A 17,510-nucleotide genomic window follows, 5' to 3' on the forward strand; every position below is an offset into this window, starting at 1 on the left:
ATTGTTGTTGTGAAAACAGCACAACTAGTGAAAAGCCATCGCAAAATCTGTGTAATCTACAAATCAACAGTTAATCGCTTATTTGAAAGATGGCCCTGAAAGTAACTCAACAGAAATGTATTTGCCCAACTGAAACCAGGGAGCACAAAATAGGTGCACCCGGTGCTCTGTTCTTTCTAAGAAGGCTCACAAACTCGGAATGCTGTTCTAAGCAACAGGGGACACCCCGAACTGAGCTACTTAAATACCCATCAGTGTCCAGCCATCTGTCATGTTGATATTCAAACCACTTTAATGACATGAGCTTGATACCTAACACGCTGCTTCCATCTCTCCCGATAACACTCAAAACTCATAGAAAAATCTGTTGCAGATAACAGCTACCTTCATTCAATCATGCATCTGAGCTTGATAAGAGCGGATGTGACCTAACCTCTAGAGAGGTGGACCTCATTGCTGGGGAACCAAGTTCGAGTCTTGGCAGGGACGCTCAACATCCTATGATTCTGGGCAACTCACTTAATCTCCCCGAGCCTAACAAAAAATGAATGTGTCCATCTGTAACGCAACTGGTGCTCATGTACAGCGCTCTGATACCTCCGGGTCTAGATTGCTCTATATAAAACTCCCCCGCCCCCTCATAATAAAGCAGATGCATTCACATTAATGTGTTCATCCGGTTGCAACCCTGAAGCATGAGCATGTGAATTGTTGTGTAACTGCTGAAAATACAATGCCAATAGCTCTAACTCTGAGAAATGTGAGACCTGTTGCATTGCAAATGCTTGTTCTGATTTGTGTTCAGCTAGTGAAAAATGTCACGGGACTGGGTTTTACGAGCCCGGTGTTATTTTGTACACATTTGCTTTGTGTCTCTCCCCCACCACCTTGTAAAAAGAAAACATGTAGCTGGATCCAGGGGCGTAGCAAAGCCCCCCCACCTGCCTTAGCACAGCGGGGGGAGTAGCTCCTAGGGCCCCCCTCACTGAGGGGCCCTCAACACAGTGACCTAGCATGAGAGTTCCTGAGTGAGTCCGGAAGGGGGTCCCCGCTCTGTACTTTGCAGGTGGTGGTGGTGGTGGGGGGGGGGGGCTCAAGTTTTGTTACGTCACATATTATGAAGGCTGTGCTGGGGCAGAGCATAGTTTGCATCTGTTTTCAATTCAAGGTGTCCGCACTGTCTAAAGCGCATAGAATTGTATCGCAGACTTATTTCAAAAACTCTCTTGTGCATGGGCTGAGGAAAGCACAGCTCGGAGCCCTAGAAAGGCAAGCACTGTTCCCTCTTTGTGAGTTGTGCTGCCTGCAGCTCATGCGCCAACTTGAGGCATTTCCAGTGGATGTGTATGCATTTTAGACACTGCAAATTCTTAACAACAGGAATACAGGCCTGCACAATGCCTGCGCACACGTCCATGATGCAAACTCTAACAAAGGCTGCTGTTAGTGCTTGTTGGACATAGGCAAATTCATAAGAATCAGCAACGAGAGGAGACATGTTTTAGTTCTGCTTATAAATCATATGCATTGATATTCTCGTCCATATTCAACGCTCACTTCACTTCATATGCAGTGGGAATTTATTTTTTTTTAAAACGAAAAAGTAATCTTTGCCTATGTAGTTAAGTTCTCTCTGCCTTTCACATTTCTTTCAGGCATTAATTAGCGCTGTCCTATACATATCATCACAAGTTCACACTACTGTAGAAATAAAAGTATCGCAAAATGTTTGCCATCTTATCACCATTTTTAGATATGTATTCTTGGCTTCATGTGTTTACCAAGAAAAACATTTACAAAACAAACATGCCCAATTCTACCCTTTAAAAAAACATAATAGGTCACATTGCACTAGGAAAAACAGGCCTATTGACTTTGGCAATGCTTTTTAGATTTACTATGAAAATAGACATTAGGACTGACTTACAGAGGAAAGAAAAATCAGCCGTGAAAGAAAGACATTTGTCATCCACATCTGGTTGCATAACTGCCCCATACTGAGATCTGAAGATGGGAATTACAGGTTGGTTGAAACTTCATCTGCTCTACAGTCACGTCTGTCATTTTATGGTGGTAAATCTGTGGCAAGTCTGTCAAAAATGACGACACATCAACGGCCAAATCTGAATTCACTGGCAGAAGGCCCTCATAAAAGCCCACTGGAGAAATAGTGATGGACTTTCAGGTAGAGGTAGGACGTAGTTTACACTCCTTGTGTGAAACCCCATCAGAATTTTAAGATGTTTATTTATGAGATACTGTCGATGTAGTCTTGTTATCTGGGTGCATTGCTAGCGCCCACATTTGGTCACAAAAATGTACCCACCCGATAGGAGTTCTGATGTATTATCCATGGAAGGCTTTCCCGCCAAGCCACCCCTCAGAGGATGGAACTATTCACTTAAGGCAGAGAAAATTCCGCCTTCCTGACAGAGAACTCTAATAAGGATCTGATTACGAGTTTGATAGTGCTTCGGTGGGACCGCCATACCGCCGCACCGCCAAACCCTTGTGAGAACCACCACCGTATATTGACTTTTTTAGTCATTGCCAGGCGTTTCCTTTGTTCCGCCAGCGTTGTCTATAAGATAGGCACCGCAATGGGAACGTCAATAGAAGTTTCACATGGTATGGACTCTGAAGTCCATGTTGTGCTGAAACTGGGGGGTGCAAGCACACAGGGGGCACATGTTGTGCCTCCCTGGGTGCATCCACATGGAGTGAGGCAGAATGTTGCTCACCACCACTGTTTTCACGGAGGAAAGACCTCCATGAAATCAGTGGCAGTGAGGAAAGCTGTAATATGCTTGGCAAGACTGTGGTGGTCCCGCCAAGCATATTGATGCCTCTTGACTGCCCCACCGCCAGGGAACGGCGGTTCCCTGGAAGAGTCGGCGGTCTCAGGGTGGCACAACGGGCAAGGTCGTTCTGACCGCCACTGCCACCCCACCACGAGTGCGGTGGTACGAGAACTGCCAGAACCATAATTAGGCCCTAAATATTTCTCCGCCGCTTTGGCAGAAGATTTCAATTTGCTGCAATGCTGAATGGAATATTTGCAGGCAAAACTGATTAAGCCTATTTTCTCTTTAATGGCCCTTGTTGATATTGTTGTACACTTTAATGCTCGCTGTGAAAATAAAAATAACAAAAACAATGAGATTCTGACATGGATTGTTACTGAGCAAGTTCTTTCTCCGAGTTCCTTACTGTAACCAGTCCTGTACTGGCTTCAATGATGCTTTAAATACTTTACTCTTTTGAATAGTTTATTTCTGAGGATTATCTGAAGCAGAGGTTCCTCTTCGGAAACGGTGGTAAGAGATGGGAGGAGAATGAGGTTGGAAGATGTTAGAGAAGTAAGGGAGGGGCAGAAGGGAGGTATTTATTGCAACACTAACTGACTCACCACAAGCAGTCCAGGCAAGCCTCACTTGAAGATACCAGCTAAGGGGAATAGTTTAAGAGGAAGGAGGGGAAGGCAGTACAGACATTTTCAATCATTTCACCTACTTAACCTGTGAGTATTTATTGCATAGTGTCGGTCACACTTTTTATTACATAGTGTCGGTCACACTTACAAGTCCTGGGTTTCGGAGAGAGAGTGTTAGCTACCTTTTCAGTTTGCTTATGTGTTGTGTTACATTTTAATGTCTCATTCATGATTGTGAGACTCACTCTTACTCTTACATCGCCGTACTAGTGGTTACATTGTTCATTTATGTAGGAATGCATGGAAGGGTCAGTTCCCCTAAAGCTCATTATCATAAAAAATGCCATGCTGGACAGACTGAATATCTTATTTCCATTCCTGTTTAGATGTAATTGGGAGAGTGTGATTTGAAATGTACCATTTGCCACAACTGGTAACATAACTCCCTTGGAGAGACAATCGCCAACACTGGCTTAACAGGCAACACTGCTACACCTTTTCCACCCCCTTGCCCGATGAAGTTAACATTACATTTTGATTACGTTTTCTTTTGATATCAATGCTGTGGTGTGGTAGTGCATTTTAAACACCACCAGACATGCTTCCCAAGTGGTATCTGATGATCAGATACATTTTCGGCATGGGCAAAGTGGGCTCCGGCCCAAGTCCCCAGCCCTTCAGGGGGTCCCCTTAGAGCCGCCTCTGTTCTGCAGAGAATCTTGTCCCAATTACCTTCAATTATTATTAAACTGATTGTTTTAAATACCGTTTTCCTTTCATTTATTTGGGTGATTTGTGAGAGTGACAGATATTTTTCAGAGAAATGTTGTGTTTATGTTTCATGCAACATCCCTAAAAAAAAGTTTCTTTTAGATCAAAACAGGATGTCACATATGAGGAATGGGAGGGTGTCACAATAGATTATTTGAAATGATGTTAGTGAGTTGCTGCTGTGTTACAATATTGAAAACCCACATCACTATCCCTGAATATTCGAAGTAAATACATTTAGAATTTGGACAAATGTGTCTGTGCACTGGCAGTGACCTGGCAAAGAGGACATGAAAGAGATGAAGGTATATCATAGATTTAAAGTTGTTCAGAAGAGGAGCCAAAAAATACCTTTGTCCCAGGGCCCCCAAAATCCTTAAGATGTCGCTGCTGAAGATCACTAAAAACAAAAGTTTGTGTCCATCTTCGACTCCCCACTGGAGGTTACACTACCCAGTGTGCAAGAACTGACACACATAGGGACAACAATGGTATTGTTAAACGTTTAAAATCGTTTTATTGGAGTCTGAAATGATGGTGGAGCTCACAGTTTCCGAATTCTAATGTTTAATTGAAGAAATATCATGAACAAACCAAAGAGGGCTGCCCTGCATGGCCTCTGCTATCAAACCTCGAAATCTGACATAATTGTTAAAGACATGTGGCACCAGTGTGTGTTTGACAATTGCTAGAGCTGAACATGGCGCAGGAGGAGGATGCAAGAACTGGTTCTGCCCAGTGAAAGGTGTGGCAGTTTTGGTACCGTCCATTGACAGCAAATACATGTGTAGCAACTCTGATAATGAGTAAAGTTGCTGTTTTCCACAGTTATAGCAACCCAACTGAGAGTTGTTGATGTCCCACTAACAGCATAGGAGTGCTAGTTCTGTATAGCAGTGTGAGGTGCTGATATTTTAACATGAAAAATATGGCAGCCATATTGGTAATGTGGTTTTACTAACAGAGTGGTGGCATAATGGGCTTCTCAAGTAGCCAGGCCACCTGTTAACTGGCTGCCGCCATAACCTATTCATTATTAGAACATTGGAATGTTGAGAGCTCCATTGAAAACAATGGAGTGCTCCGGGCTTATAATGGCTGGTATAAGCCTGGAGCTCCAACATTCCAATGTTTCTTTGTTCACCGCTCTGGCTGTGAACAAAGGCTTCAGGGAGCCTGAGGGGATTCCAATCCCCTCATGCTCCCATAAGGCTTTGTTTTTTTGTTAGAACATTCTGCCCTTTAGTGGCAGAATGTTCTAATAGCCTTATAGCCCTTCGTAGCTGGGTTATACCGGCTATTAAAGTCCCTCTCTCTTGTTAAAGGCCCTCGCTCTCGGCTTGGGCCCTTTAACGCTGGAGGGGGCCTTTAATAGCTGGTATAGCCCTCTACGGCGGGCTATAAGGCTATAGTACAGCCCCCTGGCACTCTTTCCGACTCTTGGTACTACCTGCCCTTTCTCTCTCCCATGCATCGTGGTCACTTCCGATTTCCAGCAGAGCATGCACAAAAATTAACAGTGTAATAAAGGGCCGAATTCCCAAAGGTATTTGCACATCTATGTGATATTCAGCTGCACAAATGTGCACAACATTTAAGTGATACTTAGATGTGTGCAGTTTTCATTTACGGGTGTAAATCCAATTGACAGATTCTTAGAATTTGCGCTCCTAAATGGGATTTCTTCAAATGGACATTTCTCACATTACTGTGGATTTCTCCATGGGAGCGAACCTGGAGTGTCAAGTCAAGTCAAAATGTATGTTTATTATGTTCCTTAGTCTTTAAACAATGCAATGAACATAATACAGGAAGGAGTTTGCACATTAAATTCATAAAACCTTTAAAAGTTAATCCGTTAAAAAGAATCTACGCACCATTATCGAAAATACAAAATACAACTAAACATTTTTTACGTTTCTTAAAACCTATATTTACATATATAAAACCTATACGTTCTCTTACCTCTACAAGCAATTTCATTCTACTCAAATTTCCTACAGTACTACAGTTATTCCTGGGTTCTCAGTTCGCTCAGGGCCCCCTTTATAAATTTCCCCAGGGCAATTACAATATCAATGGAGGGGATTTCAGTTAAAAGGCTAGCTGCCTGCGTCCTTGTTTTTATATCATAGTTTAAAAATACAGGTCGCAGCCACAATTTTCTCTGCTCTAAGAGTGTCAAGCAGTCTAGCAAAATGTGTAACAGGTCTCCGTTCATTCCCAGCTCACACCTGCAGAGACCTTGCTGGTCTAACATTTTTGTTTTGAGGTCTCTGTTTACTAACCATGGGTTAATCCCGATCCGTAGCCTCAGAATCTCTTGCCTGAGCCCACGGTTAGGTAGGATGTCTAGATAGGGGAACCAGTTTTCATTAGTCCAAGCATTTAACATATGCGCTACTGATTTTTTTTTTGCTAGGTATTCTATATCACTCCGTTTGGAAACTTCTTTCCCCCTTTGCTTCAGCTCACCTTTGGTACTAAGGACTTGATATGTTTCCTGGTCTACATCGATATTCAATACTTTACAAATTCCCATAATTTTTTCCCTACTGGCCTTTGCCCATTTTAGTTCACTTTTCTCAATTTCTTTTCGACACCAGTGTGCTACTTTTTGCCTTTCCGGGTCTTCCAGTCTCTTCCAAAATCTGATTACAGCCAGCTGAGTTTGTATCACCCAGGACTTTGTGCCTATTTCTGTTCTTATGGCTTGTATCATAGAAGATTGAGGAAGAGATAAGAGCCTTTTTATGCATTTCCCCTCTATCCCGTCCCAAGCTCCCTTACCGCTCAAATAAAGGATCTCAGCTCCATACAGGACTTGGGAGGGGATCATTGCCTCAAAAGCTCTAAGCATTGGTCGATGTGACATCTCTCCATAATCCCCATTAAACCTTTTTAGACCACATATGGAAGAGAGTGCCTTTGCTTTTTGTGTTTCCAGGTGGGTATTCCAATTTAGAGCCCTATCGAACCAAATACCCAAGTATCGATACTCATTTACTGTTTCCAGTTTGAGGTCACCTATGTACCAACTAAACCTGCTTATCTTTTTCCCAAAGCATAAGGTTTTAGTTTTATCTAGATTGATAGTTAAGAATTTGCTAGCACAGTATGTGTTAAAAGCATTAAGCTTTCTTTGGAGGCCCCTCTCGGTCTGGTCAACTATTACCAGATCGTCCGCGTACAATAGGCAGGATACCTTATTCCCATCCATTTTAGGGCTAGCACTACCCTCTACCTCGAGATATGCCGGGAGATCTGACAGAAAAATTGAAAAAAGTTGGGGGGCCAACACACAGCCCTGTCTTAATCCATTGGCAATGGGTATTTTTGGGGTCAAAGAACCCGCGATATCCTTGATTACTTGCCCCCAATTTTCTCTATGTAGTTCCTTTATTATTATAAGGAGATCTTTGGGAATCTTTAACCTCTTTAGAGTATCCCACAGGCATGCCCGATCTACTGAATCAAAGGCTGCTCTGAAGTCGACGAAACAACAGCATAACTTGCCGTTTTGTTCTGTCGACTTCCTAGCCATAGCCCATAGAGCAAATCCATGATCTATTGTAGAGTGGCCCGCTCTAAATCCACCCTGTTCTGTGGGTACTATTTGGAACTCTTCTTCGACCCATTCATTCAATTGTTTAAGTACAATTTTAGAGAATACTTTCTCTCCTATATCTAGGAGGTTGATTAGCCGGTAGTTTTGTGGCGCCTCTTTGCTCCCTTTGTTGTGTATTGGCCTGATTATGGCACCCTTCCAGGTAGGTGGCATTACTCCTTTTTTTAAAACTACATGGAACATCCTTGCAAGAAATCTTGCCCACCAATTAACTTCCGTCTTCAGTATTATTGCAGGGAGATTGTCCGGACCTGCTGCACGGGTTAGCTTAAGTTCTTTTATTATAAGCTCTACTTGTTCTTCTTTAAATTTGGCTATTAGGTCTTCTGAGATTTCTTGCCATATTTTAGCCTCCACATCCTCTCTGGGGGTTCTTGCCCCGTACAGTTCCCTTATGTACACTTCCCATGCGGCCTCACTCACCACATAATTTAATTCCCCATCTACTGTCCCGGCTACTGCCTTTACTAATTTCCAAAATTGCCTTAGATTTTTATCCTCTATGGCTACTAACAGATCTAACCAGCATTTTTCTTTGTGTATCCTTTTAGCGTTATTTACCATTACTTTAAATTCTTTTTTCTGCTTAATTAACTGGTCCTGTCTCTCTTGTGTGAAGTACTTTTTTTGCCTTCTTTGTACTGCACGTATCTCCTTTTTCTTGGCTTGACACGCCCCTGAGAACCCTTTGCTTCGGTTTATCTGTTTTACCCTTGTGGGTTTCTCCCTATTTAAATGTATTCTTAGGCAATGGACCACTTCTTCAAGTTTCCCTGTGAACCATTCCAGGTTTTTATTCTCAAAATTTTCAGGGGCCGTTTTTATTTGCATGGCCTTCAGTTTTTCCATGTATTCGTCCGTTAGTCGTGTCGTCGCCCGTTTAGGGTACTCGACCTCCTGGCTAATCACGGTATCCCTCTGCAATTTCCTACCCCCTGCTATTTTTAGGTGAAGAAGTTTGTGATCACTCACCTCTTTTTGTTCTATCCTAAAATCCCTAATCTGGGAGGAATTCCAGGCTTGCAGGAATATATAGTCAATAGGGCAGTTCTGTTCCCCTAAATTAAAAGTCGTTCCTGCTGGGGAGTCTGTCTCTATTCTCCCATTTACACAGTGAAAGCCCCTACCTCCTAGTACGTGTACTAGTTCTGAGTCCTGTTTCGAGATCTCCCCCACTGGAAACCTAGCCGGTTTTATTCCGTACACCTCTATCTGTTCCCTGTTCCACAGGTCTGCCCTTTTTGGGTTCAATTTATGGTTAAAATCCCCCACAAGTATTATTATATCTGCAGGATATTTTTCTAAGATACTATCTACGTCCTCTTTAAAACACCTCATCTCCCTTTCATACTCCTCCCCATTCTCCCATTGCATATATACATTCATTAAAATCAACATTTTATGATTCAATTCCACCATCAGGAGTTCAATCCTACTCGCTTATACCCATTTGCATTTTGTTTTCAGCAGTTTAACTTCCCTCATTGCTTTTGTTGATATCAGTGTCAACAAGCCCCCCGAGGGCCGCCCGTGGTTTTTCTTTGTGGCGGGATGATGTAACTGTAGATATCCTTCAAAGGTTGGGGTTTCGTCGCATAGCCAGGTCTCTTGAAGGCAGGCAATGTCCACTTTATTTATAATTTCCTTAATGTAATCCCGTTTTTTCTCGTTGCCTAGCCCATTCACGTTCCAAGTTAAGAGATCTAGTTCTTGCGACCCCCCCCCGTCCTATTCTACGTCGCTCAACCCACCATCTTCTTCCGTATCCAGCATATTACTGTCATTGGATTCACCCATTGGGTTACTATATATAGACCAATTGGCCCATGCGGATTCATTCCCTGAGTTTTCTATTATAACATTCAGACAACCCCGGTCGTCTTCAGTTTCTCTGCATAGGATCACTTGTCTCTTCTGTAGCCCTGCATGCTGTTTTAAGAAGGTGTTGTCTCTAGGGGTTTTTATTTCATACTCAGGAATAATCCTTATTCCCTGTTGACTTATCTCATTTGAGGCTTTCTGAATTGCCCTTTTTAGCAGGTCCGAGTAAAGAGTAATTTTTGTTATTTCCTTTCCGTTCCTGTTCTCTACAAAGCCTACGAGTTGAAGGTCGTTTGTGCCGAGCCCCCTCAAGCTACCGCAATTTGCAAATGCGCTCAAGATCAGAGCTCTATTCAGAGGACTTATTTTTCTTGTCAATTTTTGCTTCTTCCCGGCTGGAACCCAATCCAGGAATAACCATTTGTTATTGTCTCTCTCATGTGAATTCATCTTTATTTCATGCACCTGTTGGCTGGCAATTGTTCTCCCTGCATGCCGTCCTTTCTTTCCCATGCCGGGTAGTTCTTGTGCTTGGGGGTTTACCGACCTTTGTTCAGTGGACTGTTCAGCCCTTGTCCGAACTTTCTGCTTCAAAGTACGGGACAAGGGGGGCTTCTCAGTTGCCTCCCTGCATGTCTGCCTTTTTCTTAATTCTTTCGGGGTTTTTGGTGGTTTTGCCTCTACATTCATATGGTTATATGTTAGGAAAGTCTGCGCTGTGACATTTAATTCTGCCTGCACCCCCCCCACCGTTGTCTTCTTCCCTTTTCCCTTTCCTGCAGGTTTCGGTTGCCTGGGTTTTTCTGCCCTATTCCTGGCCCCAAGAGCTACATACCCCCCACGCCTTTTTATCAGCATAGGTCTTTTTGAGATATATACATTGTCTACACTCTCTACGGCATCCTTTGCCGTTTGCTCTGTAGGGTGAGGAGATTTTTCAAGGCTTGCCATGCTTTCTATGCTTTCTTCTTCAAGTACTTTCAAGGCACTCTCCTCACTAGGTGGGGTTATGTCGGTTGGCCTTAACCTACTTGGCATTTGGCTCTTTATCTCCCCTAATTCTTCTTCTATTTTCTTTAGATGCTGTTTCTGTGCTTTCATCACTCCGTTGTTCGAGAGTGTTACTTCCAGGATTCCTTGCAGTGCCTTCTGTAGCAACAGGATTAAATCCATCAACGAAGATGAGGGGGTTTCCGAGATCACCGAATCCTGTATATTGTTTCTGCCTGGGTTTATATAGTGGCCAGTCCTTGTATTTTCTTGTAGTCGTGGGGATTTTTGCGGTGTAAAATGCTGCTGGAATTGATCTGGAGCACCTCCCCAGACATAACTCTGGTTCTGGGCTTCGTTTCTCCTATGTCCTTCATTCCCTGATGACACCAATGAGAACATTTTAGGCGAAGATGACAGTTGGGGTGCAGAAATCTGATGGTTTTGGCTCAGCAGTGTCTGGTTTATAGATTTGGGGTTCTCCCCTTCTTCTTCTATTTCAAGGTTAAAATCTTCTGGGGTCCTCCCTTATCTGTCCGTCTTTGATTTCCTACTGTCATGCCTGAGTTTTCTCCAATCTCTCCATCAATTTCCACTATTTCTCCGTCACAGTCTGATGTTATCGCTGGGTTTAATGATTTATAATGTTTCCCTACAAACTCCTTTATGGATTTTGACGCTGCCATGGGATCTTTCTGTTTCGTAGTTGTTTGGGTACAGCCTCTTTTCGCCTTCTGGGCGTTCTTCGTTGTCCTTTTGACTTTTCTTTTCTTAGGTTTCCCCTTACTATTATCTATAGAGGATGCATGGCTTTCCTGGCTCTCTTCCAGGGATTTTGAGCCCTCCGATGATTTACTCCTCCCTGGATCATCCGCTGTACGTGATTTCAACCCTTTTCTGGGGGCCATTTCTAGGTTTTTAGCTTCAAAAGTCTATTGGTCTGCTGAGGGTGGGGTCTCTTATTAGTTACTATAGTTTTTACTCTTATATAAGAGAAAAAAAAACAAAAAAGAAAAGTTCAACTTACCTCTGTTCCGCCTGTTGCCTTCCGCCTGCTTGCCTTGCCACTCTTATAGTTCTCTGTCGTGTTGGTTCACCAACCTTTTCCGTAGTACTTCGCCTTCTTATACTGGCAAGCTAGATGCCCTTCTTAATTCTTAAAGTTCACATTTGTAAAGCGCACAATCACCCGTAAGGGTCTCTAGGCGCTGGGGGCCGTCGGGAAGATTAAGCGAGCTATTGCCCAGAGTCACATGGTGCTGGGCTAACCTGCCGCCGGAGCCGGGGATCGAACCGTGGTCCCCAGATTCCAGCGTCAGTCGCCCTGGCCGCGGTGCCACACCTCTCCCTATTCTTCTGGCCCCTTAATTCTTCAGGGGCCTCCGAGATTTGTTCTACTATTTTTCTAACTATCCGGGTCCACAATAACAGGGCCCCCCCCCTAGAAACGATGTCCCTCGGGGGTTCCACTGGGGTTGCGACAGATGTTTCCTGTGTTTTTATCCCTGCGTATTTATTCCTGCAAGGATCTCTGTGCGGGTCTCTGTGCGGGTCTCTGTGCGGGTCTCTGTGCAGGTCTGCGTGGGTCTCTGAGCAGGTCTGCCCAGGGCTGCCGGTCTCTATCGTTTCTTTTTGATCTGCGGGTTTAGCCTGTCTGTTCGTCCTGTGCCCGACTTCCCCTCTGACTCCCGGCACTCGGCAAGCTCTACAAACCCTCCGACCCACCGGCTCGCGCCGCACTCCACTCCCCTCGTCTCTCACCCTGTGTGCTCCTCGTAATACCAAGGCAGAGGCGGGGGACTTGTTTTGCCGCTTTTCCACGACCGTTGGTGACCTCGTCCTCGATCCTCGGACATGGGCTTAAACCGGTCACTTCGCGCTCACGTTTGTGCTACTGCTCCTGCTCCTTCTCCGCTCGGCAATCGTTGCGCTTGGTCTGGCGAGGCGAGGCGAGGCTTAGGCAAGGCTAGGCGAGGCTAGGCGAACAGAGGTTCAATGGCCTGGAGTGGATTGTGGGTATTCCAGCATGGGGACACCCGCCAATCTTGGTGAACGGCCACAAATTCACTGGTTCGTGAGTATTCACAAATATTTGCCAGCCATTTTCTAACCTTGAAAACTATCAGATATTTGCAAGATCATGGAGAGGAGTAAACCTACCTTCAGGGTGAGAAATGGGAGCCACACCCACAAAATGACTTGTGTAGAGGAAGGGGTGTTTACACTGAAAATTGTTTCCATTGTACAAATGCACTTACGCATGGCATGTCCGCTTATGTTATAGTGTGAATAGATACACCCATGAGAACATTTCAGAGAGCCTGCAACAATCACATGCTCATAGGGGTGGTCCTGGAATGCTTTAAGAAATCCATAAAAGAGGGAAATATACTCAAAAGTTAGGCATAAACCTGATGAGAAAGTTCAGAACACTTTTAAGAATTGGGTGAAAGTGAAGGGTGTAAATAGTGTAAACCAACTATATTAATAAGCTGACTGTGTAGTTTCATCAACCTTCAAGTATTATTTGGTAACGAAATTTAAGGTGTTTATCATTATTGGCCTATGCTGCAAAAAGTGCTTGTTCTTATGTGACAGTAGAAAGAGTCGATTTGTTGTAAATGTAATTTGGCACTTTATCAACAGTTGCCCAAACGTTTTTATCTTAACCACAGTTTCCCTCAGTTAAAGTTATGACATATCGTGTCATGCTGTTAGCTCAAGATATTCAGTTATTGCAACACATAGTTTTCTTTACACTGTGCACTAAAATACAAATGCATTGCCCTGAATTAGAGCTGGAAGTACTTTGTAAATTACTGTTTCCAGTCGAAATAAAAAAGATACAAATTTGATATTTAGGTAAATCTACCAGCAAGTTGCTCGTTTACAGTGAAGGTTAACGCTCCCAATCCTCTGTGTTTCCATATGTAGAATATTCACTCTCTGAGGGAGCGGAACTAGAAAAAACAAGCGTTGGCAAAGCCAATAGGTCTGGTGCAGGTCTACAGCCTTTTGGGTTTGGCTATTATTGCTTTGTTCTGTCGTGGTTATTGCAGAAAAATATGATGGACAAGCTGTTGGGCCTTCATTAATTTAAAGGAAAACATTGTCAAGAGGCAAAAAATATTTTGGGATGTAAAAAAAGCACACATTACCATAGTAGTCTCTTGCACGGAAGGAAACTACTTTGTGTGTGCATGTACTATTTGTGAAGGGTGTCACACTAAATTATACAAAAAATTATGGATGGATTGCTCGAATTAATCTCAGCCACTGGTAATTACTCAGGCCTGAATACCAGTCCATTGTTATTTTGCACATCAAGCCACCTCAGTTTGGACCCAACCATATGCAAACCAGCCTTGACCCTGCTCTATTGAGAACAGTCCTGCCCAAACTGCCTGGCCAGGTCCTCCCTGAATTGGAACACAAACAACCTAGGACTGGTTTCACCCTAGTTAGGGCTCATCAGTATAGCTTGGTTCCAGTGACACAATGTGCACAGGACCCATGTTTGGGCGTATCAGCCCCACATTGGGCGACACACTAAAGTGTAAAAGAAAGTGATGGATGGAATGCTTGAATTAATCTTAGCCACTGGTAATTACTCAGACTGCATTCCACCTTATCATTATTGTACACACTACGCCACCTCTGTTTGGACCAAGCCATATGCAAATCAGTTTTGACCTTGCTCCAATGGGAACTTTCCAGCCCAAACTGCCTTGTGAAGGTGTAGTATGCCATTGGCTGAAGTGGGCTGCCTCATTGCCCCTTGATGCATGCTGGAGAGAATGGAAGAAAAATGGAAATGACACAGCAATTGGAAGAGGGCTAGCTGACTCCCCTATGATTTCATTATACACATCATTTTAGTAAAATGAAAAGTCCTTGGCTAACATGAGACCTAAAAACCTTATCAGTGGAGTAGTGTGGCTCACTGGTTAGAGGCGGCAGGCCCGAGAGCAGAAGTCAGCCCGGGATCAGGGTTCAATTCCCGACGCGGCAGGGTCGTGGACCTGGGTCAGCGGACTCGATAATTCTCGCTTTGGTGCTTACTCTAATCAGGGGTTCCTCTCGGCAACTCTGGGCATTAGCTTGCCTAATCTCCACAACGGCCCCACCAATTCCGGGGATGCCTGGCTCAACCTTGGGGACTCCCAGCAAGGGACCAACCCTCAGGGAATGCCAGGACGGGTTCCCCAGAGTTATACAGCGTCAGGAGACCTATGGACGGGTAGCAGTGCGCTTTACAAGCTCAAAAACATTTACATTTACATTTACATCAGTAAGGCTTTGGCTGCCAGCCTCTTGCTTTTGCTGATGCATTTTTTAAAATGCTTTTGTAAATCTTTATTACAAATGATAGAGAGGGTTGCAAAGATAGATAAATTGCAATTCTTGCAAAGACAGACAGACAGAGAGGGATGTATAGACAGATAGATAGACAGTGCTAAATAGCTGAATAGAAAGATAACTAGCTAGTTAATGAGCTAGCAAGATAGGTAGGCAGTTGCATTGAAGGCGATTGTTGCATAGATAGGTAACTAGAGAGAAAAGGTTGCATACAAAGAGAAGGTTGCATAGATAGATACACAGATTCGTACATAGATAGATAGATAGATGTGCAAAGATAGATAGATACATTTGCAAAGAGACAGGCAGTTGCATAAACAGATTGCCAACGAGGGATAGACCTACAGTCATGTAGATAAACAATTAGGGAGACAGGCTGGTAGATGGACATGTTGATAGACAGATATACCGGTAGTCAGACAGATAGGTAGACAGGTAGGTAGCAGATAGGCTGGTAGATGATAGATAGATAGATAGATAGATGGATGGATAGATAGATAGATCAGGAAATTGAAATAAACAGCACAGCCTCTATTAGCAATATAATAGTTAAATGTTGATATAAGCACAGCATACAAGAGCACTGAAAGCAAATTAGAAAGCCATGCAAGTAGGACTCAATTGATTTACACGTACAGCTGTAGTGCTACATTTAAATTCATACATACCAGCATGACATACAATAGTGCAGTTATAAATGCACTTATTGCACTCACCCTAAAAAGAAATAGTTTTATAAGGAACGGTTTCAAATGAATTCCATATGGCATGCTGTGAAATAGCAGCATTCAGATAAAAAAGGCCACTCCAAAAGATATTTACAACAACATCAGCATTAACTAATAAAGCTGGAATGTGCCCTGTGCTCAGCCTGCTATCACATCAAGCTCTAAATTCGGGGTGGGCAGGGCTCGGGGAGTTTCATTCCATGGAGTTTCACTGAGTTACATAAAAACTCTTCAAGATTCTGTGAAGTTCTGTCAAAGGGCGGAAAATATGCATGTCTTGCTGCTTACGCGACAATTTGCCACGAGTAGCGCGAGCAGAACTGAAAAATCCGCATAAGTGGTACCATACAGTGCACAAGAGTGAAGGAAGTTTGAGTCGATTTTCCTGCCACTCGAGTAGAAATCTGTTAGAGCAGCTGCAAATCTACTAGAAAAGCAGCCTTCTGACCGCAATCACCCACGTTAGAAGATAGCTCTAGGGGGAGCCAATTCTGGCTCGCGCTCGCCACCTCACATTTTTGGAGCCTTGCAGCAAAAAATTCCGTCATGCGACAATTGGCAGAATTTGCCTATAACTCTTCATTACAAGAGTAACGTGAATTGGCTACATTTTGCTACGTCAGCGGGCGGGATAAAACATTCCACCCAACTCCTGCTCTAAACACAAAGGCAGCACCAAAGCAATAATAAAGTAAAAACAAAAACCCTGTAACAGGAGGGAACCAACATATGTGCGGATGTGCTCCTTGTTAAAGAGCAAAATTCAGTCCCACAAAGTGATTGTAGCCAGTGGCTGAAGAAGGCTGATCTACCTTATGTGTGAATGGGCTCCTTGTTAAACAGCAAAATTCAGTCCCTTAAAGTGAATGTAGCCAGTGGCTGAAGTAGGCTGACGATGCTGTATGCTGTAGTCAGCCAAAGCAACATGTGGATAACACAAAATCAAAGCAATGGATGAAGAGAGCTGGCTGAAAGACCCTTTAACCCCTTCCATGCGTCAGACGGCCGGCGGCCGTCCGACGTCACGGTGGGCGTGTGCGGACGACGGCCGGGGGCCGTCCGAACCACGCCCACGCCATAAATCACCCGCACCGCGGCGGAATTTTCGCCGCGGTCAAGGGGTTAAGTAAGTATATTATACATATAATTTTAGTAAAATCAAAAGGCCTTGGCTAATGCTAGACCTAAAAATAACTATGCCCCTGGTGCACTTTCCATGATAGGGCCCCTGAGGAACAAAAGTCTTCTGGGCACCTTCCCATTTGGATTCCGCACCAACAACAGAACAAAAAACGCTCTGATAGCTGCACCCCATGACATCAGATCCCTACTTGACCAGGGAGAAATGGCAGCCCAGATCATCTTCGACCTCTCATCTGCGTTCAACACTGTATCACACCACAGCCTCATCAAAAGTCTCCACCACTTTGGATTCCAAGGAAACACCCTCAGATGGATCACCTCCTGCCTCAACGGAAGAGCCCAGAGAGTTTGCCTACCTCCTTTCACCTCAGAACCCAAGAACATCATCGGATGTGCCCACCAAGTTTGTCCCTCAACCCTACACTGTTCAATGCCCTTGGCCAACATCATCAGAAACCACGGAGTAAACATCATATCCTATGCCGACGACATCCAACTCATCCTCTCGCTATCAGAAGATTCTTCCACCACTGTGGCCAACTTCCATAATTGTCACTAACTGGATGAAAGACAACCGACTAAAATTCATCACAGACAAAATGAAAGTGCTGATGTTCTGGAACAATGCCTTATTGTG

At 43.9% G+C, this 17,510-nt stretch overlaps 1 protein-coding gene across 2 annotated transcripts in view; it reads left to right on the forward strand.

The window, feature by feature from the left end:
• Positions 1–3,404: 3,404 nt before the first annotated feature.
• The window catches only part of LOC144829154 (leukocyte elastase inhibitor-like), a 105,183-nt gene continuing 91,077 nt past the window's right edge, over positions 3,405–17,510 (forward strand). For both annotated transcript variants that reach the window (XM_078687999.1, XM_078688000.1), the window contains exon 1: positions 3,405–3,520. The gene's annotated coding sequence lies outside the window, so the exon portion shown is untranslated. The remainder of the gene's footprint in view (positions 3,521–17,510) is intronic.

The sequence above is a fragment of the Lissotriton helveticus genome, chromosome 4_1 (assembly GCF_964261635.1).
Source record: "Lissotriton helveticus chromosome 4_1, aLisHel1.1, whole genome shotgun sequence".
NCBI classification, from domain to species: domain Eukaryota; kingdom Metazoa; phylum Chordata; class Amphibia; order Caudata; family Salamandridae; genus Lissotriton; species Lissotriton helveticus.